Raw genomic sequence first — 23,795 nt, 5'->3', positions numbered from 1 at the left:
AACCAAAGCTCTCCGCTTTCTAGATGATCCTTATAGAGTAGGAGATAGAAATTCTATCTAAATTCATCTAATCTACTTACTTCGTTCCCTAATTTCATTCAAGAGATCCTGAGGAAAAGAATTGGGTTTCCACCGAGCTGAAACAATATGCGGATGGTTCTAGTAAACCAAAACTATCGTTTTTTAGCTATTTGGCTTCCTTATTCCTTATTTTAAGAAGATTTAGTTACGATTGGAAATCAACTTTTTTGTATCTTCATCCATAGATCCTTTACTCATATTTTCAAAATTGGAATACTTAATCCAATGCAAAATTATGCTTCGCGACTCTGTACTCATAATCCTATTTTTATTTTGGATGCAATTTAAATTAGTCTTTGGATACAAATCGCCAGAATGTATATTCTTCCTCAATATGCTATTGAGAGGAAAAGGATTTAATCCTTTATAAGAACTAAAGTTTTCATCGGAATATAAAAATAAAAAACTTAAGGATGCCTTAAGTATATCATTTCAAATTCAGTTATTAATAGAACGAATCACACTTTTACCACTAAACTATACCCGCTACATTGTAGATTATGGTATAAATGGTACCCTTTGTCAAGGATAGCCATTTGACAAGAAGGCTAATTCCCCCTTATTGAATCAGATGGAGAAGGTTCATGACACTGAGCCGTTGGTACTTCTACTTCGATCGCTCGCCTTTACTTTAGGATTTAGATAGCCCCTCTGGTCTGTAAAAAAAATCTTTTCTTACCATGCTAATAGCGCCTGAACCAAATGTATTTATTTTGATTAGGATCCTATTCTACGGTTACGACTACAATAATAATTATTTACTTTGCAAGGACGTAAGTGTGTCAGACTGCTAAATTGTTTTATTATTCCTACAATATAAACTAGGGGATATAGGGGGTAACACTGTCCCTATAAATTCCTTTTTTCCTTTTCTTTTTTGTCCAGAATTGAACAAAAAAGAAATTATGGAAGATGTTTTCTTCCCCCATTAAGTCCGAGCCATAGAGTAAGAGTGAGATGAGTTTTCCAAATTCATCATAGACTTTCCCTATGGCTTGATAGAAGTAAGCAGCAAAGAGTCGTAACTTAAAGAAAAAAACGGACAGGGCCGACAGATTTACCTGATGTAAAGAAGATCCTAAAAGTCTCTGATTAGTCGACTCTCTCCATTTAACACTTTCCTCTCTCTCCTTTTTTCCACTGACTCAATTCTAGTTTATTAGATTCTTGTTTAAAAGAATGCAAAAAGTTCAATAGAACTAAGAACACATAAAAAATAGCATAGAGGATCAAGGCCATTACCAAAAGTTCCTCCCAAGGATCCTATATCCTATTGGGTATCTGTTCCCCGCCTTTTCCCGCTAGGATCGGAAATCTTATATTTTCCATATCCATATACCGTTGAATCCTTGGGGTTCCAGAATCCGCCTATTTTACTAGTCTTCGGAAACGGAAAACCCTGAACCAAGAAGAGTTGGATATGTTATGTAGGGTATGTTTTTTTTTATTAATTTTATTTTGAGCTCTCAAGATATCGATATATACATATACAATCTCTACATAATGTCTCTCTCTCTATCTCTATATATTATATATATAATATGTACATTATGCAGTAGACCCATAATGGGAAATCCAAGTGGCTAATTTTTGAATTAAATAAAAAGCCCTTTTAACTCAGTGGTAGAGTAATGCCATGGTAAGGCATAAGTCATCGGTTCAAATCCGATAAAGGGCTTTTTAAATTAGTGGTAGAGTAATCTCGTGCTAAGACGTAAGTCGTTGGTTCGAATCTGATAGAGTACTTTTCTACTAAATTGATTCACTTTTTTTCTTTGTTTTTGAAACTTTCTCTATATTTTTAGAGAATTTTATGACTTAGTGCGGGATGGATGCATTTTTGGTATGAACACTAAATGAAGCACGGAGAATTAATCTATAACGATCAACTAAAAAAAATCCTAGATGAAAACATAACAGAAAAGTTGGAAAAACTCTTTGCTTTGGATCTATTTATACTTTTCGAGTATATTGACAATTCCAAAAAACTGCTCATACTATGATTATAGTATAATCACGAGCGGTTGTATATGGCCCTATCGTCTAGTGATGCCCCTATCGTCTAGTGGTTCAGGACATCTCTCTTTCAAGGAGGCAGCGGGGATTCGACTTCCCCTGGGGGTAGGGAGTATTATGAAAGGAGGTTAATCATAGATTAGCAAAAACCCTAGAATAAATTCTTCCTGGGTCGATGCCCGAGTGGTTAATGGGGACGGACTGTAAATTCGTTGACAATGTCTACGCTGGTTCAAATCCAGCTCGGCCCAAACCAAAAATCTAGGGCTTCGTGAGTATGAACTAAATCCTTTTGTTTTTCTTCCATAAAATAAAATGTCTGATCTATAGAAATAAAAGATAAAGAAAAAAGGGAAATTTTTTTTTCTAATCCATATCTCTCTCATTCCTTTCTTACAAACAAAAGAGTTTTTCTTATTGAAGGCTGGATTATTATCCATTTTTAGTGATAAAAAATCACGACATACTAGTTATGTCACTCTCACTATACCCACGTATAATATAATATGTGGGTATGTAGTATATGATTCGTCTATTTCTTAGAGTACGAAAGACGAATCGAATCTTCTTATGGTTCTATTTAAGAATGGGTATGCCATACACCCCGCGGGGATTGTAGTTCAATTGGTCAGAGCACCGCCCTGTCAAGGCGGAAGCTGCGGGTTCGAGCCCCGTCAGTCCCGAACTAGGGTTCAATGAATGGAGAAATTGATATTTCCTTTTTCCATGAAAAAAAGGGGCAGGGAGCAAGATCAAATACCCACAGGGCACCCTTACTTCACTTTTTTATTTTGCATCTCTCATTAAAGAGGGAGGGAGGGCATATAGGAATTTTTTTTTCACTACTCCCAATCGATAAAGAAAGACACACATACGATATGTGGATTAGTAGAATTTAGGATATTATATTACTCTATCTTTCTTTATGATGATACCATCCTCATCTTAATTTCCTATTCCACTCTTATGGAATAGAGTACCGGTATTTTACCGGAATCCATACATAAATCGTATTCCCTTTTTATTTCAGACCTCTTTTCCCCATCTCACTTCTACTGCTTATTTGGATGTCTATGTGACCCATAGAAAGTGAAAGTTGGTCATATAATACATACATAATTGTATGTATAACTATAAGAAAAAGGAAGGGAAATTGTATAAGATTAAGAAAGTATAAGATTAAGAAAGCTCGTGGGTTAGAGATATAGAAAAGAAAAAGTAGAAAAGGATTAAAAAAGAGGGAATTCCTAATCCAATCAAAAAACCCATTTTGGTCTTAGTGTGGATAGAGGATCTTCCTATGTTATACTATATAACTCTCATCCGTGAAATATAACTCTCATCCATGAATTGATTTGATAGATCCGATATTCATAATATTGAATTGATTCAGTATTATCAGAATGCAAGCCCTACCCTTGAATTTACAAGATACCCCTTTTTCCTCTCCATGGGATTACATCCCGAGTTATTGTGAAAATAAAAAATAAAGAGGTTATGGAAGTCAATATTCTCGCATTTATTGCTACTGCACTGTTCATTCTAGTTCCTACTTCTTTTTTACTTATTATTTATGTAAAAACAGTCAGCCAAAATAATTAATTGGAATTCCAATTAATCATTGAAGAAATTAAAAAGGGATTAAATAAAAAAAATCCAAGTCTTAAATGAAAGGATCTGGTTGGAATCTTAAAGTGTGGTAGAAAGAACTACATATAGTTTTTTCTACGACACTTTAGATTCTTTCTATTATATTATCTTTGAATCTACATAGAATAGATTAGTAGATTGAAATAGTTAAGTAGTCTAATTCAATTTCTTTTTTCATTGCATCCACTTAATTTCAATCAGGTCAAAATAAAAAAATCTAAGACAATTCTTGACCAAAGAATCCATGGAAGGAAAGAAAAATAATATGAAGAATAGACTATAGTAAAAAGTAAAAGGAAATGGAAAATGTGTGATATGCCGTGAATAGTTCCGTGGAAGAAAGTCTAATTTTCTTATGTATAGAACTTTTTTTAACCATTCGTCATTTCTAGTAGAAATTCTGAATTGGTATAATGGCTCTTTCTTACATTACAACTTACAATACAAGAGTTTCTTACAGGAGTGAAACAAAACTAAAGAAAAAGATTAAAGAATAACGTTTGACAAAATGATTAATGCAAAATGATCCATTAAAGAAAAGAATTGATACAACAATTTGATTACTTAATCAATTAGTAGTATCCCTAGAGTCCACTCCTTCCCCATACTACTAGTGAAAGAGAAAATGTAAAGACTACCATTAAAGCAGCCCAAGCGAGACTTACTATATCCATCTAAATTATGTCTCCTATTTCTATGAAGGGATTATTCTACTATTGATCAATAATCATAGTGGAATCAAGGGTACAGAGTCAAAAAGGGATTCCGCCCTAAGGCCATGGATCAATCAGTTCAAGGAATTTACTCCTAACAAATTCTTATAGGAATTCTGGTAGAATTAGAGAGCATTAAAAATACGAGATACTATAGCCCTTTTTTCCTTAAAAAAGAAAGAGTACGGGAATGATGTCCTGAATAGAAGAAGCGGGAATAGGAAGATTTTTTATTCCTTTTGTTACTCTTTTTTTTTTTTTTAAGCAAAGGACGCCCGAATATACCATAAAATTATCGATAGATAAATATTTATTGGATACCTACCTTACCTAATGTTTATTTTTGACCTAAACCCTGCAGCCTTGCTTTGTATCATTCTATGAAAGAATGAAGAGATTTTATCCATAATACAACTCCTAAATTGATTTTTGATCGACCTATTTAATCTGATTCTCGTTAGAATTAAGTAGTCCTTACTTTAGTGTATGTAGGTAACATAAGATGTACGATAAAAAAATGTATAATAATTAGTAAGTCTTGATATTCTTTCGTGGAGTCCCTTCTTGAATCTTAGATTGAAAAAAAAAAAGAATGCCCCTTAGGGACCTTTCTTTGGATACCAAGATTTCTGACATCTTATCCTCGTATTTTAAAATTATCAAATCGAATCTCAATTAAGAACCAATTCAAATTCATATAATAAAAGAATAAGGAAACACTACCTCACCCCTATTGATAACCATTTTGGCCACTACCGTCAAAACAAACCCTAACCCTAGTTTGAGGATAGAACTATGGTATGGTTTCTCTAAACCCAGTATCGGCAGGCCCAGTTACTCTCTTGCCCGAACTTATGCGAAGTAAAAATTTATCGAATTCGATCAGCACTATAAAAAAAACCTAAGTATTTTATTGATCAGGCGGCACCCAGATTTGAACTGGGGATAAAGGATTTGCAGTCCCCTGCCTTACCGCTTGGCCATGCCGCCAAAAAATCCGATCAAAAATCTAGAAAACAGCAAGTATTCATCCACGTTTTCTTACGAAAAGCCCCTTTTATTTTGAATATAATTCTACTTACTTTTTTCCAATCTTTTTCAAAAAATCTATTCCTGCTTTTTTTGATCCAGTTTCTATTATTCTCCTCGATAGATTCTATCTTAAAACATACATTGTTAACACAATAAAACTTCCCATTTCTTTCTATTGAGATGAAAAAGAAGAAAAAGTGGATTTCTATTCACAGGCTGCAAAATTCAGAATAAATTGGAACCGTTAACTAGAATTCTCTTTTTTTTATTGCAGTAGTGAACTACTCTTAAATCGGTATTATCTCCCCCCCCTTCAATGGCATAATAAAATATTATGGCTTTATGCTTAATCCGTGTATAGGTAAACTTTAGGTCCGAACAGCATTATTATCCAAAGATCCCCTTTATGTACATATCTCTATGGGGAATCATGCTTTAATTTTTCAAAGTATTAAATTAAATATCTTGAATAAAAAAAGGAAATTTGCTCTGATATAGAGTATAACCTGACTATCTTGGCGTACCCAAGTGAAATTACGATAAAAGAAAAGCATGGATATGGGGAGAGGTGGATAACTAGATTGGCATGTACTTAAAAAAGGGACTTACTTTATTTTAGAATTCCACAATGAAATACTGAATTTTCTAGCAATTATACTACTCCGATCCGAAATAAAAAAGAACCCTCAAATTATTTTGAGAAATTAAAGTAAGCACGCTATTCTAAATCGAAGTAAAGTCAAACTTTCTAGTATATTATATTACGGCTTTATTACATTCATAGAAAGGAGATAAAATGAGAAATCTTTGCCATCCAATCTGATTAGAATATCATAACATAAAGTATAAGTGGCAGAATTTTTTTTGTAGGAATGTTTTATCAATTCATTTTCATTTCATTTGTACCCCTGGCAAACTCGAACTTTCGTCCAAATGGTCTCTATTCATATGTATGAAATACATATATGAAATACGTATGTGGAGTTCCCTAGAATTTCATGTGATTCAGTAAACAGAATATAGATTCCATGATTGCTAGATCGATCCATAGGGATTGATGAAGAGTGAGCTGATAATGGAATTTTTCTTTGATAAACAGGAAACTTAAGATTAAGATGCTCCGGAATGGAAACGAGGGAATGTCCACAATACCCGGATTTAGTCAGATCCAATTCGAGGGATTTTGTAGGTTCATTAATCAAGCCTTGGCAGAAGAACTTGACAAGTTTCCAACAATTAAAGATCCAGATCACGAAATTGCATTTCAATTATTTGCGAAAGGATATCAACTGCTAGAACCCTCGATAAAAGAAAGAGATGCTGTGTATGAATCACTCACCTATTCTTCCGAATTATATGTATCTGCGAGATTAATTTTTGGTTTCGATGTGCAAAAGCAAACCATTTCTATCGGAAACATTCCTATAATGAATTCCTTAGGAACCTTTATTATAAATGGAATATACCGAATTGTGATCAATCAAATATTGCTAAGTCCTGGTATTTACTACCGCTCGGAATTAGATCATAAGGGAATTTCTATCTACACTGGCACTATAATATCAGATTGGGGGGGGAGATCGGAATTAGCAATTGATAAAAAAGAAAGGATATGGGCTCGCGTGAGTAGAAAACAAAAGATATCTATTCTAGTTCTATCATCAGCTATGGGTTCGAATCTAAGAGAAATTCTGGATAATGTTTCCTACCCTGAAATTTTCTTGTCTTTCCCGAATGCTAAAGAGAAGAAGAGGATTGAGTCAAAAGAAAAAGCTATTTTGGAGTTTTATCAACAATTTGCTTGTGTAGGTGGGGACCTGGTATTTTCGGAGTCCTTATGCGAGGAATTACAAAAGAAATTTTTTCAACAAAAATGTGAATTAGGAAGGATTGGTCGACGAAATATGAATCGGAGACTTAATCTTGATATTCCTCAGAACAATACATTCTTGTTACCACGAGATGTATTGGCCGCTACGGATCATTTGATTGGAATGAAATTTGGAACGGGTATACTTGACGATGACGATATGAATCACTTGAAAAATAAACGTATTCGTTCGGTTGCGGATCTGTTACAAGATCAATTCGGATTGGCTCTTGGTCGTTTACAACATGCAGTTCAAAAAACTATTCGTAGAGTATTCATACGTCAATCGAAACCGACTCCCCAAACTTTGGTAACTCCAACTTCAACTTCAATTTTATTAATAACTACTTATGAGACCTTTTTTGGCACATACCCGTTATCTCAAGTTTTTGATCAAACGAATCCATTGACACAAACTGTTCATGGGCGAAAAGTGAGTTGTTTAGGTCCTGGAGGGTTGACGGGGAGAACCGCAAGTTTTCGGAGCCGAGATATTCATCCGAGTCACTATGGGCGTATTTGTCCAATTGACACGTCTGAAGGAATCAATGTTGGACTTACTGGATCCTTAACAATTCATGCGAGAATTGATCACTTGTGGGGATCCATAGAGAGTCCGTTTTATGAAATATCTGCTGAGAAAGCAAAAGAAAAAAAAGAGAGACAGGTGGTTTATCTATCACCAAATAGAGATGAATATTATATGATAGCAGCAGGAAATTCTTTGTCCTTGAATCAAGGTATTCAGGAAGAACAGGTTGTTCCGGCTAGATACCGTCAAGAATTCTTGACTATTGCATGGGAACAGATTCATGTTAGAAGTATTTTTCCTTTCCAATATTTTTCTATTGGGGGTTCTCTCATTCCTTTTATTGAGCACAATGATGCGAATCGGGCTTTAATGAGTTCTAATATGCAGCGCCAAGCAGTTCCGCTTTCTCGGTCCGAGAAATGCATTGTTGGAACTGGATTGGAACGCCAAACAGCTCTAGATTCGAGGGTTTCCATTATAGCCGAACGCGAGGGAAAGATCATTTCTACTGATAGTCATAAGATACTTTTATCAAGTAGTGGGAAGACTATAAGTATTCCTTTAGTTAACCACCGTCGCTCTAACAAAAATACTTGTATGCACCAAAAACCCCGGGTTCCACGGGGTAAATCCATTAAAAAAGGACAAATTTTAGCAGAAGGAGCTGCTACAATTGGGGGCGAACTTGCTTTAGGAAAAAACGTATTAGTAGCTTATATGCCATGGGAAGGTTACAATTTTGAAGACGCAGTACTTAGCGAACGTTTGGTATATGAAGATATTTATACCTCTTTTCACATCCGGAAATATGAAATTCAGACGGATACGACAAGCCAGGGCTCCGCTGAAAAAATCACTAAAGAAATACCACATCTAGAAGAACATTTACTCCGCAATTTGGACAGAAATGGAGTTGTTAGGTTGGGATCCTGGGTAGAAACTGGTGATATTTTAGTAGGTAAATTAACGCCTCAGATAGCGAGCGAATCATCTTATATCGCGGAAGCTGGATTATTACGGGCCATATTTGGCCTTGAGGTTTCCACTTCAAAAGAAACTTCTCTGAAATTACCTATAGGTGGAAGAGGGCGCGTTATCGATGTGAAATGGATCCAAAGGGACCCGCTCGACATAATGGTTCGTGTATATATTTTACAGAAACGTGAAATCAAAGTTGGGGATAAAGTAGCCGGAAGACATGGGAATAAAGGGATCATTTCCAAAATTTTGCCTAGGCAAGATATGCCCTATTTGCAAGATGGAACACCCGTTGATATGGTCTTCAATCCCTTAGGAGTACCCTCCCGAATGAATGTGGGACAAATATTTGAAAGCTCGCTCGGATTAGCGGGGGATCTGCTAAAGAAACATTATAGAATAGCACCCTTTGATGAGAGATATGAGCAAGAGGCTTCAAGAAAACTTGTGTTTTCAGAATTATATGAAGCCAGTAAAGAAACAAAAAATCCATGGGTATTTGAACCCGAGTACCCGGGAAAAAGCAGAATATTTGATGGAAGAACAGGCGACCCCTTTGAGCAACCTGTTCTAATAGGGAAGTCCTATATCTTAAAATTAATTCATCAAGTTGATGAGAAAATTCATGGGCGTTCTACTGGGCCCTACTCACTTGTTACACAACAACCGGTTAGAGGAAGAGCCAAGCAAGGGGGACAACGAGTAGGAGAAATGGAAGTTTGGGCTTTAGAAGGATTTGGTGTTGCTCATATTTTACAAGAGATACTTACTTATAAATCTGACCATCTTATAGCTCGCCAAGAAATACTTAATGCTACGATCTGGGGAAAAAGAATACCTAATCATGAGGATCCTCCAGAATCTTTTCGAGTGCTCGTTCGAGAACTACGATCTTTGGCTCTAGAACTGAATCATTTCCTTGTATCTGAAAAGAACTTCCAGGTTAATAGGGAGGAAGTTTGATCGGAATAAATATAAATTCTTTTCTTATTTCTATTTTATGATTGACCAATATAAACATCAACAACTTCAAATTGGACTCGTTTCCCCTCAACAAATAAAGGCTTGGGCTAACAAAAACCTACCTAATGGAGAAGTCGTTGGCGAAGTCACAAGGCCCTCTACTTTTCATTATAAAACCGATAAACCAGAAAAAGATGGATTGTTTTGCGAAAGAATCTTTGGACCCATAAAAAGCGGGATTTGCGCTTGTGGCAATTCTCGAGCGAGCGGAGCTGAAAACGAAGACGAAAGATTTTGCCAAAAATGCGGGGTCGAATTTGTGGATTCTCGGATACGAAGATATCAAATGGGATACATCAAACTCGCATGTCCCGTGACTCATGTGTGGTATTTGAAAGGTCTTCCTAGTTATATCGCGAATCTTTTAGATAAACCTCTTAAGAAGTTGGAGGGCCTAGTATACGGCGATTTCTCTTTTGCTAGGCCCAGCACTAAAAAACCCACTTTTTTACGATTACGAGGTTTATTCGAAGAGGAAATTGCATCCTGTAACCACAGCATTTCTCCCTTTTTTTCTACCCCAGGCTTTGCAACATTTCGAAATCGGGAAATTGCGACAGGAGCAGGTGCTATTAGAGAACAATTAGCAGATTTGGATTTGCGAATTATTATAGAGAATTCTTTGGTCGAATGGAAGGAATTAGAAGACGAGGGGTATAGTGGAGATGAGTGGGAAGATAGAAAAAGACGAATAAGAAAAGTTTTTTTGATTAGACGCATGCAATTGGCGAAACATTTTATTCAAACAAATGTAGAACCAGAATGGATGGTTTTGTGCTTATTACCGGTTCTTCCTCCCGAATTGAGACCTATTGTTTATAGGTCTGGAGATAAAGTAGTGACTTCAGACATTAATGAACTTTATAAGAGAGTTATCCGTCGGAACAACAATCTTGCCTATCTATTAAAAAGAAGTGAATTAGCGCCAGCAGATTTAGTAATGTGCCAGGAAAAATTGGTACAAGAAGCCGTGGATACACTTCTTGATAGTGGGTCCCGCGGGCAACCGACGAGGGATGGTCACAATAAAGTATACAAATCACTTTCAGATGTAATTGAAGGTAAAGAGGGAAGGTTTCGCGAGACTCTGCTTGGGAAACGGGTCGATTACTCGGGGCGTTCTGTCATTGTTGTGGGTCCTTCGCTTTCATTACATCAATGTGGATTACCTCTAGAGATAGCAATAAAGCTTTTTCAGCTATTTGTAATTCGCGATTTAATCACGAAACGCGCCACTTCTAATGTAAGGATTGCTAAAAGGAAAATTTGGGAAAAAGAACCCATTGTATGGGAAATACTTCAAGAAGTTATGCGGGGACATCCTGTACTGTTAAATAGAGCACCTACCCTGCATAGATTAGGCATACAGGCCTTTCAACCCACTTTAGTAGAGGGGCGTACTATTTCTTTACACCCATTAGTGTGTAAGGGTTTCAATGCGGACTTTGATGGAGATCAAATGGCTGTTCATCTACCTTTATCCTTGGAAGCTCAGGCAGAAGCCCGTTTACTTATGTTTTCTCATATGAATCTCTTATCTCCCGCTATTGGGGATCCTATTTGCGTACCAACCCAAGACATGCTTATCGGGCTTTATGTATTAACGATTGGAAAGCGTCGAGGTATTTGTGCAAATAGATATAATAGTTGCAGAAACTACCCAAATCTAAAAGTAAATTACAATAATAATAATAATTTTAAATATAGGAAAGATAAAGAACCCCATTTTTCTAGTTCTTATGATGCACTGGGAGCTTATAGACAAAAACTAATCAGTTTAGATAGTCCCTTGTGGCTACGATGGAACCTGGATCAACGCGTCATTGGGTCAAGAGAAGTTCCGATTGAAGTTCAATATGAATCTTTGGGGACTTATCATGAGATTTATGCCCACTATCTAATAATGGGAAATAGAAAAAAAGAAATTCGTTCGATATACATTCGAACCACTCTTGGTCATATTTCTTTTTATAGAGAAATAGAGGAAGCCATACAAGGATTTAGTCAGGCCTATTCATACACTACCTAAACAAGAAAGTTAGATTCGGCGATGCCCCTCCCCTTTCGGGGGGCATTCCGATTTCCCTAGTATCATCATTATTTGCCACGCGAATCCAGATTGAGATTGAGGCAATTAAGTTAATTAAATTTTCGAATCACTGACTCAGGCCCATTGTCGAATCCTACTCAGCAATTGTCGAATCCTACTCAGCCGAAAAGGGGGTACTTATGTATGGCGGAACGGGCCAATCTGGTCTTTCATAATAAAGAGATAGACGGAACTGGTATGAAACGACTTATTAGCAGATTAATAGATCATTTTGGAATGGGATATACATCCCATATACTGGATCAACTAAAGACTCTGGGCTTCCATCAAGCCACTACTACATCGATTTCGTTAGGAATCGAGGATCTTTTAACAATACCCTCTAAGGGATGGTTAGTCCAAGACGCGGAACAACAGAGTTTTCTTTTGGAGAAACACTATTATTATGGGGCTGTACACGCGGTAGAAAAATTACGCCAATCTGTTGAGATATGGTATGCGACAAGTGAATATTTGAAACAAGAAATGAATTCAAATTTTCGGATAACGGATCCTTCTAATCCAGTCTATCTAATGTCTTTTTCAGGAGCCAGAGGAAATGCATCTCAAGTACACCAATTAGTAGGTATGAGAGGATTAATGTCGGACCCTCAAGGACAAATGATTGATTTACCTATTCAAAGCAATTTACGCGAGGGACTTTCTTTGACAGAATATATAATTTCCTGCTATGGAGCCCGCAAAGGGGTTGTAGATACTGCTGTGCGAACAGCAGATGCTGGATATCTTACACGTAGACTTGTTGAAGTAGTTCAACATATTATTGTGCGTAGAAGAGATTGTGGTACTATCCGAGGTATTTCTGTAAGTCCTCAAAATGGGATGACGGAAAAACTTTTTGTCCAAACACTAATTGGTCGTGTATTAGCAGACGATATATATATCGGTTCACGATGCATTGCCGCGCGAAATCAAGATATTGGAATTGGATTAGTCAATCGATTCATAACTGCCTTTCGAGCACAACCATTTCGAGCACAACCAATATATATTAGAACCCCCTTTACTTGCCGAAGCACTTCTTGGATCTGTCAATTATGCTATGGCCGGAGTCCTACTCATAGTGATCTGGTCGAATTGGGAGAAGCCGTAGGTATTATTGCAGGTCAATCAATTGGGGAGCCAGGGACTCAACTAACATTAAGAACTTTTCATACTGGCGGAGTATTCACAGGGGGTACTGCCGACCTTGTACGATCCCCTTCGAATGGAAAAATAAAATTCAATGAGAATTTGGTTCACCCCACACGTACCCGTCATGGGCAGCCTGCTTTTCTATGTTATATAGACTTGCATGTAACTATTCAGAGTCAAGATATTCTATATAGTGTGAATATTCCCTCAAAAAGCTTGATTCTAGTGCAAAATGATCAATATGTAAAATCCGAACAAGTAATTGCGGAGATTCGTGCCGGAACGTCCACTTTACATTTTAAAGAAAGGGTACAAAAGCATATTTATTCTGAATCAGACGGCGAAATGCACTGGAGTACTGATGTTTACCATGCGCCCGAATATCAATATGGTAATCTTCGCCGATTACCAAAAACAAGCCATTTATGGATATTGTCAGTAAGTATGTGCAGATCCAGTATAGCGTCTTTTTCACTCCACAAGGATCAAGATCAAATGAATACTTATGGTAAAAAAGATAGGGAAATTCTTGATTATTCAACGTCGGATCGAATCATGTCCAATGGCCATTGGAATTTTATCTATCCTTCTATTTTTCAAGATAATTCAGATTTGTTGGCGAAAAAGCGAAGAAATAGGTTCGTCATTCCATTACAATATCATCAAGAACAAGAGAAAGAACTAATATCCTGTTTTGGGATTTCGATTGAAATCCCCCTTATGGGTGTTTTACGTAGAAATACTATTTTTGCTTATTTTGACGATCCCCGATACAGAAAAGATAAAAAGGGTTCAGGAATTGTTAAATTTAGATATAGGACCCTAGAAGAAGAATATAGGACTCGAGCGGAAGACTCAGAAGAGGAATATGAGACCCTAGAAGACGAATACAGGACCCGAGAGGACGAATATGAATATGAAACCCTAGAAGAATCTAAATATGGAATCCTAGAAGACGAATACGAATATGAAACCCTAGAAGACGAATATGGGAGCCCAGAAAACGAATATGGGAACCCAGAGAACGAATATAGGACTTTAGAGAAAGACTCAGAAGAGGAATATGGGAGCCCAGAGAGCAAATATAGGACCCAAGAGGACGAATATGGAACTCTAGAGGAAGACTCAGAAGACGAATATGGCAGCCCCGGGGAAAGCGCAGAGGAAAAATATGGTACTTTAGAGGAAGACTCAGAAGAAGATTCAGAGGACGAATACGAGAGCCCAGAGGAAGATTCCATCTTAAAAAAAGAGGGTTTGATTGAGCATCGAGGAACAAAAGAATTTAGTCTAAAATACCAAAAAGAAGTAGATCGGTTTTTTTTCATTCTTCAAGAACTTCATATCTTGCCGAGATCTTCATCCCTAAAGATACTTGACAATAGTATTATTGGAGTGAATACACAACTCACAAAAAATACAAGAAGTCGACTAGGCGGACTGGTCCGAGTGAAGAGAAAAAAAAGCCATACGGAACTCAAAATATTTTCCGGAGATATTCATTTTCCTGAAGAGGCGGATAAGATATTAGGTGGCTGTTTGATACCGCCAGAAAGACAAAAAAAAGATTCTAAGGAATCAAAAAAAAGGAAAAATTGGGTCTATGTTCAACGGAAAAAAATTCTCAAGAGCAAGGAAAAGTATTTTGTTTCCGTTCGCCCTACAGTGGCATATGAAATGGACGAAGGAAGAAATTTAGCAACACTTTTCCCGCAGGATCTCTTGCAAGAAGAAAATAATCTCCAAATTCGACTTGTCAATTTTATTTCTCATGAAAATAGCAAGTTAACTCAAAGAATTTATCACACAAATAGTCAATTTGTTAGAACTTGCTTAGTAGTGAATTGGGAACAAGAAGAAAAAGAAAAGGATGGTGCTTCCCTTGTTGAGGTAAGAGCAAATGATCTTATTCGCGATTTCCTAAGAATTGAGTTAGTCAAGTCCACTATTTCGTATACACGAAAAAGGTATGGTAGGACAAGTGCAGGACCGATTCCCCATAATAGGTTAGATCGCGCCAATATCAATTCTTTTTATTCCAAGGCGAAGATTGAATCACTTAGCCAACATCCAGAAGCTATTGGCACTTTGTTGAATCGAAATAAAGAATACCACTCTTTGATGATTTTGTCGGCATCCAACTGTTCTCGAATTGGTTTATTCAAGAATTCAAAACATCCCAATGCGATAAAAGAATGGAATCCTAGAATTCCTATTCGAGAAATTTTTGGGCCCTTAGGCGCTATTGTAGCTAGTATATCGCATTTTTCTTCATCTTACTATTTACTAACGCATAATAAAATCCTGTTAAAAAAATATTTGTTCGTTGACAATTTAAAACAAACCTTCCAAGTACTTCAAGAACTTAAATACTCTTTAATAGATGAAAATAAAAGGATTTCTAATTTCGATAGTAACATAATGTTGGATCCATTCCTTTTGAATTGTCACTTTGTCCATCATGATTCTTGGGAAGAGACATTGGCAATAATTCACCTTGGACAATTTATTTGTGAAAATGTATGTCTATTTAAATCGCACATAAAAAAATCCGGTCAAATTTTCATTGTAAATATGAATTCCTTTGTTATAAGAGCAGCTAAACCTTATTTGGCCACTACAGGAGCAACTGTTAATGGTCATTATGGAGAAATCCTTTACAAGGGAGATAGGTTAGTTACGTTTATATATGAAAAATCGAGATCTAGTGACATAACGCAAGGTCTTCCAAAAGTGGAACAAATCTTTGAAGCGCGTTCAATTGATTCATTATCCCCGAATCTCGAAAGGAGAATTGAGGATTGGAATGAGCGTATACCAAGAATTCTTGGGGTCCCTTGGGGATTCTTGATTGGAGCTGAGCTAACCATAGCCCAAAGTCGTATCTCTTTGGTTAATAAAATCCAAAAGGTTTATCGATCCCAAGGGGTACAGATCCATAATAGACATATAGAGATTATTATACGCCAAGTAACATCAAAAGTGCGGGTTTCCGAAGATGGAATGTCTAATGTTTTTTCGCCTGGGGAATTAATCGGACTATTGCGAGCGGAACGAGCAGGACGAGCTTTGGATGAATCGATCTATTATCGGGCAATCTTATTGGGAATAACAAGGGCTTCCCTGAATACCCAAAGTTTCATATCTGAAGCAAGTTTTCAAGAAACTGCTCGAGTTTTAGCAAAAGCTGCCCTACGAGGTCGCATTGATTGGTTGAAAGGCTTGAAAGAAAACGTAGTTCTGGGGGGGATTATACCTGTTGGTACCGGATTCCAAAAATTTGTGCATCGTTCCCCACAAGACAAGAACCTTTATTTCGAAATAAAAAAAAAAAATCTATTCGCGTCGGAAATGAGAGATTTTTTGTTTCTCCATACAGAATTAGTTTCTTCAGATTCTGACGTAACAAACAATTTTTATGAGACATAAGAACCCCCATAAAAATATTTTTTACTTTACTAGACTTTTGAACTTAGAACACTAACAGGTCAAATTTTAGATTTTTAAGATTTTTATTTTAATAAGTAAAACAAGTCAGTTAATTCATTAAGGTGGTTATGTTTATACCATGTATCAATGGCCAACTCTTATCTTAGTACAAGGTTCTCTCGGAACAATTATTATTTATTTCAAGCTATTTCGGATCTTTCTTAATCTTCAAAAAGAACTAAATTCCGTAATGGAATGGTAGGATTAAAAAAAAGGAAGTGTGGAAAAAATGACAAGAAGATATTGGAACTTTAATTTGAAAGAGATGATAGAAGCAGGAGTTCATTTTGGTCATGGTATTAAGAAATGGAATCCTAAAATGGCCCCTTACATTTCGGCAAAGCGTAAAGGTACTCATATTATAAATCTCGCTAGAACGGCTCGTTTTTTATCAGAAGCTTGTGATTTAGTTTTTGATGCAGCAAGTCAGGGAAAAAGTTTCTTAATTGTTGGTACCAAAAAAAGAGCAACAGATTTAGTAGCATCAGCTGCAATAAGGGCTCGTTGTCATTATGTTAATAAAAAGTGGTTCAGTGGTATGTTAACGAATTGGTCGATTACGAAAACTAGACTTTCTCAATTTAGAGACTTAAGAGCAGAAGAAAAAATGGGAAAATTCCACCATCTCCCAAAAAGAGATGTGGCAATCTTGAAGAGAAAATTATCTACTTTGCAAAGGTATCTCGGCGGGATCAAATATATGACGAGATTGCCAGACATTGTGATCGTCCTTGATCAGCAAAAAGAGTATATAGCTCTTCGGGAATGTGCCATTTTGGGGATTCCTACTATTTCTTTAGTCGATACAAATTGTGACCCGGATCTCGCGAATATATCGATTCCAGCCAACGATGACACTATGACTTCAATTCGATTGATTCTTAACAAATTAGTATTTTCAATTTGTGAGGGCCGTTCTCTCTATATAAGAAATCGTTGATTAAGAATATATAGTGAATTCTTGGGCAACTGCGTAAATTTATGGAATCACTTACTTTACTATATCTTTTTTTTTGCATAGAATTTTTTTTGCATAGAAAAAAGAAGGGGAATATTGATATATATTAGAGGGTATTGATATATATTATGATCTGATGTGCTTTCTTGGTATCCTAAATATAAGATTAATACTTCAAGTTGCTGAGTTGAGAAAGAGATGGTTGAATCAAAAGAATTCCTTTTTTGAAGTTCAATTTTTATCAGAGGACAATATGAATATTATACCTTGTTCCATTAAAACACTCAAGGGGTTATACGATATATCGGGTGTAGAAGTAGGCCAACACTTCTATTGGCAAATAGGAGGTTTCCAAATTCATGCCCAAGTACTCATCACTTCTTGGGTCGTAATTACTATCTTGCTAGGTTCAGTTGTCATAGCTGTTCGGAATCCACAAACCATCCCGACCGACGGTCAGAATTTTTTTGAATATGTCCTTGAGTTTATTCGAGACTTGAGCAAAACTCAGATTGGAGAAGAATATGGTCCCTGGGTTCCCTTTATTGGAACTATGTTCCTTTTTATTTTTGTTTCGAATTGGTCGGGTGCTCTTTTACCTTGGAAAATTATAGAGTTACCCCATGGGGAATTAGCAGCGCCCACGAATGATATAAATACTACTGTTGCTTTAGCTTTACTCACGTCAGCGGCATATTTTTATGCTGGTCTTAGCAAAAAAGGATTGAGCTATTTCGAGAAATATATTAAACCAACTCCAATCCTTTTACCAATTAACATCCTAGAAGATTTCACAAAACCATTATCGCTTAGCTTTCGACTTTTCGGGAATATATTGGCGGATGAATTAGTCGTTGTTGTTCTTGTTTCTTTAGTCCCCTTAGTAATCCCTATACCGGTCATGTTTCTTGGATTATTTACAAGCGGTATTCAAGCTCTTATTTTTGCAACATTAGCCGCAGCCTATATAGGTGAATCCATGGAGGGTCATCATTGAATTGACTCTTTTTGGAAATAGTATTTTTTTTTTTTGCAGCTTAGCTCAATTCATGCATGGTTCCAGATAATCTGCTTGGTTGCAAAAAAATAGTTAGAAATGCGTATGAATATATAGCCTAGAGTTGTAGGAGAGAGAATAGAATAGACTATATTATGGAATTTTCAAAGTATATATGCATTAAGGAGGGTGGAGTCAGGCTAGATCTATACTATAATATCCTTAATGTCTATAAGTGGAGTCCTCTTTTATGCAGGTTTCCACTTTAAGCAATGATTTTAGAATCCGATTCAATAGAAAATGAGAAAATATGCAAACAAAATAGAAGAAACAAATGTATATATATAGGATATTATATTATATATTCCTAGGTTAGATTCATTATCTAATCCGATATATGGATATGGAATTCCCTTCTATGTAGTTCGGACAATTCACATTATCATTTCAATTTGATTTCAATTTGTACTTTTTAGTTACTTTACTTCTCCCCAATAGAGCTTAGAAGTAAGAATTTATTGGTTGATTGTATCCTTAACCATTTCTTTTTTTTGACACGAGGAACTACTCACCATGAATCCACTAATTGCTGCTGCTTCTGTTATTGCTGCTGGATTGGCCGTAGGGCTTGCTTCTATTGGACCTGGAGTTGGTCAAGGTACTGCTGCAGGACAAGCTGTAGAAGGTATTGCGAGACAGCCAGAAGCAGAAGGTAAAATACGAGGTACTTTATTGCTTAGTCTAGCTTTTATGGAAGCTTTAACAATTTATGGACTAGTTGTGGCACTAGCGCTTTTATTTGCGAACCCTTTTGTTTAATCTTAAAAAAAAAATTCTTTCGATTTCGATTAGATACTTTTTTCTTTTTTTAGTAAATTGGTATTTGCTTCCACAATTCCAATTATATCAATACTTTATTTAATTTACTCCTATTTATTACTCCTGGAATTATCTATTTATCGGGACAGATAATACCCCATTCTAGGAAGGGCTGAGTTGAGTATTATTAATTTAGAAGATATGCTCACCTTCTTATTTCCCGTCCTTAGTTTAGGAAAGTGGAAAGTTTTTTCCTTTTATTTTAGGAATTTTGGGAACAGAACATTTCAACAAAGGAAGTCTTTCACCGGTCAAACAAGACGTAAGACTTAATCTAAAAGAAATTACTAGATTGAATCTATTTGCATTAAAAAAACCGATCAAAAAAGGGCGAGCGAAGTAAGTGATCGAAAAACTTTGTTCTTTGTTCGTCCTATCTATAAGAGGAGAGCATATGAAAAATGTAACCCATTCTTTCGTTTTTTTAGCTCACTGGCCATCCGCTGGCAGTTTCGGGCTTAATACCGATATTTTAGCAACAAATCTAATAAATCTAACTGTAGTGGTTGGTGTTTTGATTTTTTTTGGAAAGGGAGTGTGTGCGAGTTGTCTATTTCAAGAATAGATTGGATCTATCCGGCTGCACTTTATAATATTTTTTAGTATTTTTCGGATAAATAAGAAAAGGGTGCACGATCTCGACGAATTACTTCTGAATAAATTCAGAAATCATATGGAAGAACCATAGCATTTCGCGACTCATTGGTAAATCAACTTTGATTCTCTATAAACCAAGAATGTGAGACCATTAACACGGTTAAAGCTAAACTGCTTGAAGTCCAGGCAAAAAGAGGTACTCTTTCTACAACTATATTAGTATTAGTACCAATTTAAACGGGAAATAGCTAATGTAAAATTTATCTGATATAGAACACTCATATCGATAAAATGGTTTGAACTATTTACTAGAAAAAAAAGGGGGCACCCTGCCCTTTTTTAACCAATGCCGAATCGACGACCTATGTATAAAAAAGAGAAATTTTTTGGATTTGAAGAAAAAAAAAATAAAAAAGAATTCTATTAATTTTCATTTTCCATTTATTTAGTTAGTTTTTCTTAATGAAATTGAAATTATTAACTAGAGGGCAAATAAAAATAAAGAAACAACTTTGCTGACCATGATATATTTTTATCTAGGCGGAAGAGTCCTCTTAATATTTATCTAGTCTTATATAGGTTTCGGTATATTGAAATATAAACATAAAAAAGAAGATAGAGGATAGGCTCATTACTTAAAAAAAAGATATGGAAATAGCTATAGAAAAAAAAAAAGGAGCGTGAGAGCCAAATGAATCGAAAGATTCATGTTTGGTTCGGGAAGAGATCATAAAAGTTGTAAACTTACAAAATAATCTACTTTCATTAAAAGATTTATTAGATAATCGAAAACAGAGGATCTTGAGTACTATTCGAAATTCAGAAGAATTGCGTAGAGGGACCATTGAGCAACTCGAAAAAGCTCGGATTCGATTACAGAAAGTCGAACTAGAAGCGGATGAGTATCGAATGAATGGATACTCTGAGATAGAACGAGAAAAAGCAAATTTGATTAATGCTACTTCTATTAGTTTGGAACAATTGGAAAAGTCTAAAAACGAAACCCTTTATTTTGAAAAACAAAGGGCAATGAATCAGGTCCGACAGCGGGTTTTCCAACAGGCCGTACAAGGAGCTCTAGGAACTCTGAATAGTTGTTTGAATACCGAGTTACATTTCCGTACGATTCGTGCTAATATTGGCATTCTCGGGTCCCTGGAATGGAAGAAATAATTAAATTAATTAGGCCTTGAACTTCTACTTTCGTTTAGAATTTAGGCATTATTTTTCCCCTTGCTTCCGAAAAAAGAGTCAAGAAACACTAATGGCAACCCTTCGAGTCGACGAAATTCATAAAATTCTCCGCGAACGTATTGAACAATATAATAGGAAAGTAGGGATTGAGAATATAGGTCGCGTAGTTCAAGTGGGGGATGGGATTGCTCGTATTATAGGTCTTGGTGAAATAATGTCAGGTGAATTAGTCGAATTTGCAGAAGGTACTAGGGGTATTGCTCTGAATTTGGAATCCAAAAATGTTGGGATTGTATTAATGGGCGATGGGTTGATGATACAAGAGGGAAGTTTTGTAAAAGCAACAGGAAGAATTGCTCAGATACCCGTGAGTGAGGCTTACTTGGGTCGTGTTGTAAATGCTCTGGCTAAACCTATTGATGGGAAAGGCGAAATTATAGCTTCCGAATCTCGCTTAATTGAATCTCCTGCTCCAAGTATAATTTCCAGGCGTTCCGTATACGAACCTCTTCAAACAGGGCTTATTGCTATCGATTCGATGATCCCTATAGGGCGCGGTCAGCGAGAGTTAATTATTGGGGACAGACAGACTGGCAAAACAGCAGTAGCCACAGATACAATTCTCAATCAAAAAGGGCAAGGTGTAATATGTGTTTATGTAGCTATCGGTCAAAGAGCATCCTCCGTAGCTCAAGTAGTAACTACTTTCCATGAGGAGGGGGCCATGGAATACACTATTGTAGTAGCTGAAATGGCGGATTCACCTGCTACATTACAATACCTCGCTCCTTATACGGGAGCAGCCCTGGCTGAGTATTTTATGTACCGCGAACGGCATACTTTAATAATTTATGATGATCTCTCCAAACAGGCACAAGCTTATCGCCAAATGTCCCTTCTATTAAGAAGACCTCCCGGACGTGAGGCTTATCCAGGGGATGTTTTTTATTTGCATTCACGCCTTTTAGAAAGAGCCGCTAAATTAAATTCTCTTTTAGGCGAAGGAAGTATGACCGCTTTACCAATAGTTGAGACTCAATCTGGAGACGTTTCCGCCTATATTCCTACTAATGTAATCTCCATTACAGATGGACAAATATTCTTATCTGCGGATCTATTCAATGCCGGAATTCGACCCGCTATTAATGTGGGTATTTCTGTTTCCAGAGTAGGATCCGCGGCTCAAATTAAAGCCATGAAACAAGTAGCTGGCAAATCAAAATTGGAACTAGCGCAATTCGCAGAGTTACAAGCCTTTGCACAATTCGCCTCTGCTCTCGATAAAACAAGTCAGAATCAATTGGCAAGGGGTCGACGATTAAGGGAATTGCTTAAACAATCCCAGGCAAATCCTCTCCCAGTGGAAGAGCAGATAGCTACTATTTATACCGGAACAAGAGGATATCTTGATTCGTTAGAAATTGAACAGGTAAATAAATTTCTGGATGAGTTACGTAAACATCTAAAAGATACTAAACCTCAATTCCAAGAAATTATATCTTCTAGCAAGACATTCACCGAGCAAGCGGAAATCCTTTTGAAGGAAGCTATTCAGGAACAGCTGGAACGGTTTTCTCTTCAGTAACAAATAAATTTTGCATGTCTACTCTTGTTAGTAGAATAGGAATCGTTGAGAAAGCTTTTTCATTTGAATCATGCAAAAAAGTTTTCTTTGTTTTTAGTTTAGTATAGTTATTTAAAGAATAGATAGAAATAAGATTGCGTCCAATAGGATTTGAACCTATACCAAAGGTTTAGAAGACCTCTGTCCTATCCATTAGACAATGGACGCTTTTCTTTCATATTTTATTCTTTCTTTTATTTTTTTGCTTCTTCCGAGAAAAAACTGTTAGACCAAAACTCTTTTAGGAAATCAAAAAATCCAGATACAAATGCATGATGTATATATTATATCATGCATATATCATAAAGAAGGAGTATGGAGGCGGTAGTGGGAATCGAACCCGCAACCCCAAGGTTATGAGCCTTATGAGCTACCAAACTGCTCTATACTCTTAAACTAAAGAGGGGTAACTAGTGGATAAAAGAGGGTTGGATACGCCCCTCTACCAATATCTATACAAATAGAATAGTCCATTTATACAGAATGGTAAAGAGGGCTCCTCTATGATTATCAATTCCAGAAATCCATACAAATACGAAAGGGTATTTTATCCTTACCAACTGGATCTTGTTGCACCCGGTAACAAACATTCATAAACCATTTCTCGAAGTACGTGTCCGGATAGCCCAAAATGTCGATAGTTAGCTCTAGGTCTTCCGGTCAAAAAACAACGTCGATGAAGGCGTGTAGGTGCACTATTACGCGGTAGGGATTGCAATTTTTCTCGCATTTTCGTTTTTTCACTCAAACTCAAGGGAGAAACTTTGCTTCTTATCTTTTTTTTTAAAGATTGACGAATCAAATGATATTTCTGTTCTAATTTCTGCCGCTTCTTCTCCCTCTGAATCAAACTTTTTTTTGCCATAATGTGTCGTTGCTATTATTACCAAGTATACGGTTCTAATCCTAGATGGAAAA

At 36.3% G+C, this 23,795-nt stretch overlaps 5 non-coding genes across 5 annotated transcripts; 3 read left to right on the top strand and 2 right to left on the bottom strand.

Annotated features, from left to right (window-relative positions):
• Positions 1-1,687: 1,687 nt before the first annotated feature.
• Positions 1,688-1,759, top strand: TRNAT-GGU (transfer RNA threonine (anticodon GGU)). Its single transcript has one exon. It is a non-coding gene; the product is annotated as a tRNA-Thr (tRNA).
• Positions 1,760-2,266: 507 nt separating this feature from the next.
• TRNAY-GUA (transfer RNA tyrosine (anticodon GUA)) lies at positions 2,267-2,348 on the top strand. Its single transcript has one exon. It is a non-coding gene; the product is annotated as a tRNA-Tyr (tRNA).
• A 358-nt stretch (positions 2,349-2,706) lies between these two features.
• TRNAD-GUC (transfer RNA aspartic acid (anticodon GUC)) lies at positions 2,707-2,780 on the top strand. Its single transcript has one exon. It is a non-coding gene; the product is annotated as a tRNA-Asp (tRNA).
• Positions 2,781-5,379: 2,599 nt separating this feature from the next.
• On the bottom strand, positions 5,380-5,450 carry TRNAC-GCA (transfer RNA cysteine (anticodon GCA)). Its single transcript has one exon. It is a non-coding gene; the product is annotated as a tRNA-Cys (tRNA).
• Positions 5,451-22,973: 17,523 nt separating this feature from the next.
• TRNAR-UCU (transfer RNA arginine (anticodon UCU)) lies at positions 22,974-23,045 on the bottom strand. The gene has a single exon. It is a non-coding gene; the product is annotated as a tRNA-Arg (tRNA).
• Positions 23,046-23,795: the final 750 nt, after the last annotated feature.

This window comes from Triticum urartu, unplaced genomic scaffold (genome assembly GCF_056163025.1).
Source record: "Triticum urartu cultivar PI428250 unplaced genomic scaffold, HENAU_Tu73 scaffold2, whole genome shotgun sequence".
Lineage (NCBI taxonomy): Eukaryota > Viridiplantae > Streptophyta > Magnoliopsida > Poales > Poaceae > Triticum > Triticum urartu.
The sequence above is the reverse complement of the archived record's forward strand: the minus strand, read 5'-3'. Positions and strand labels throughout refer to the sequence as shown.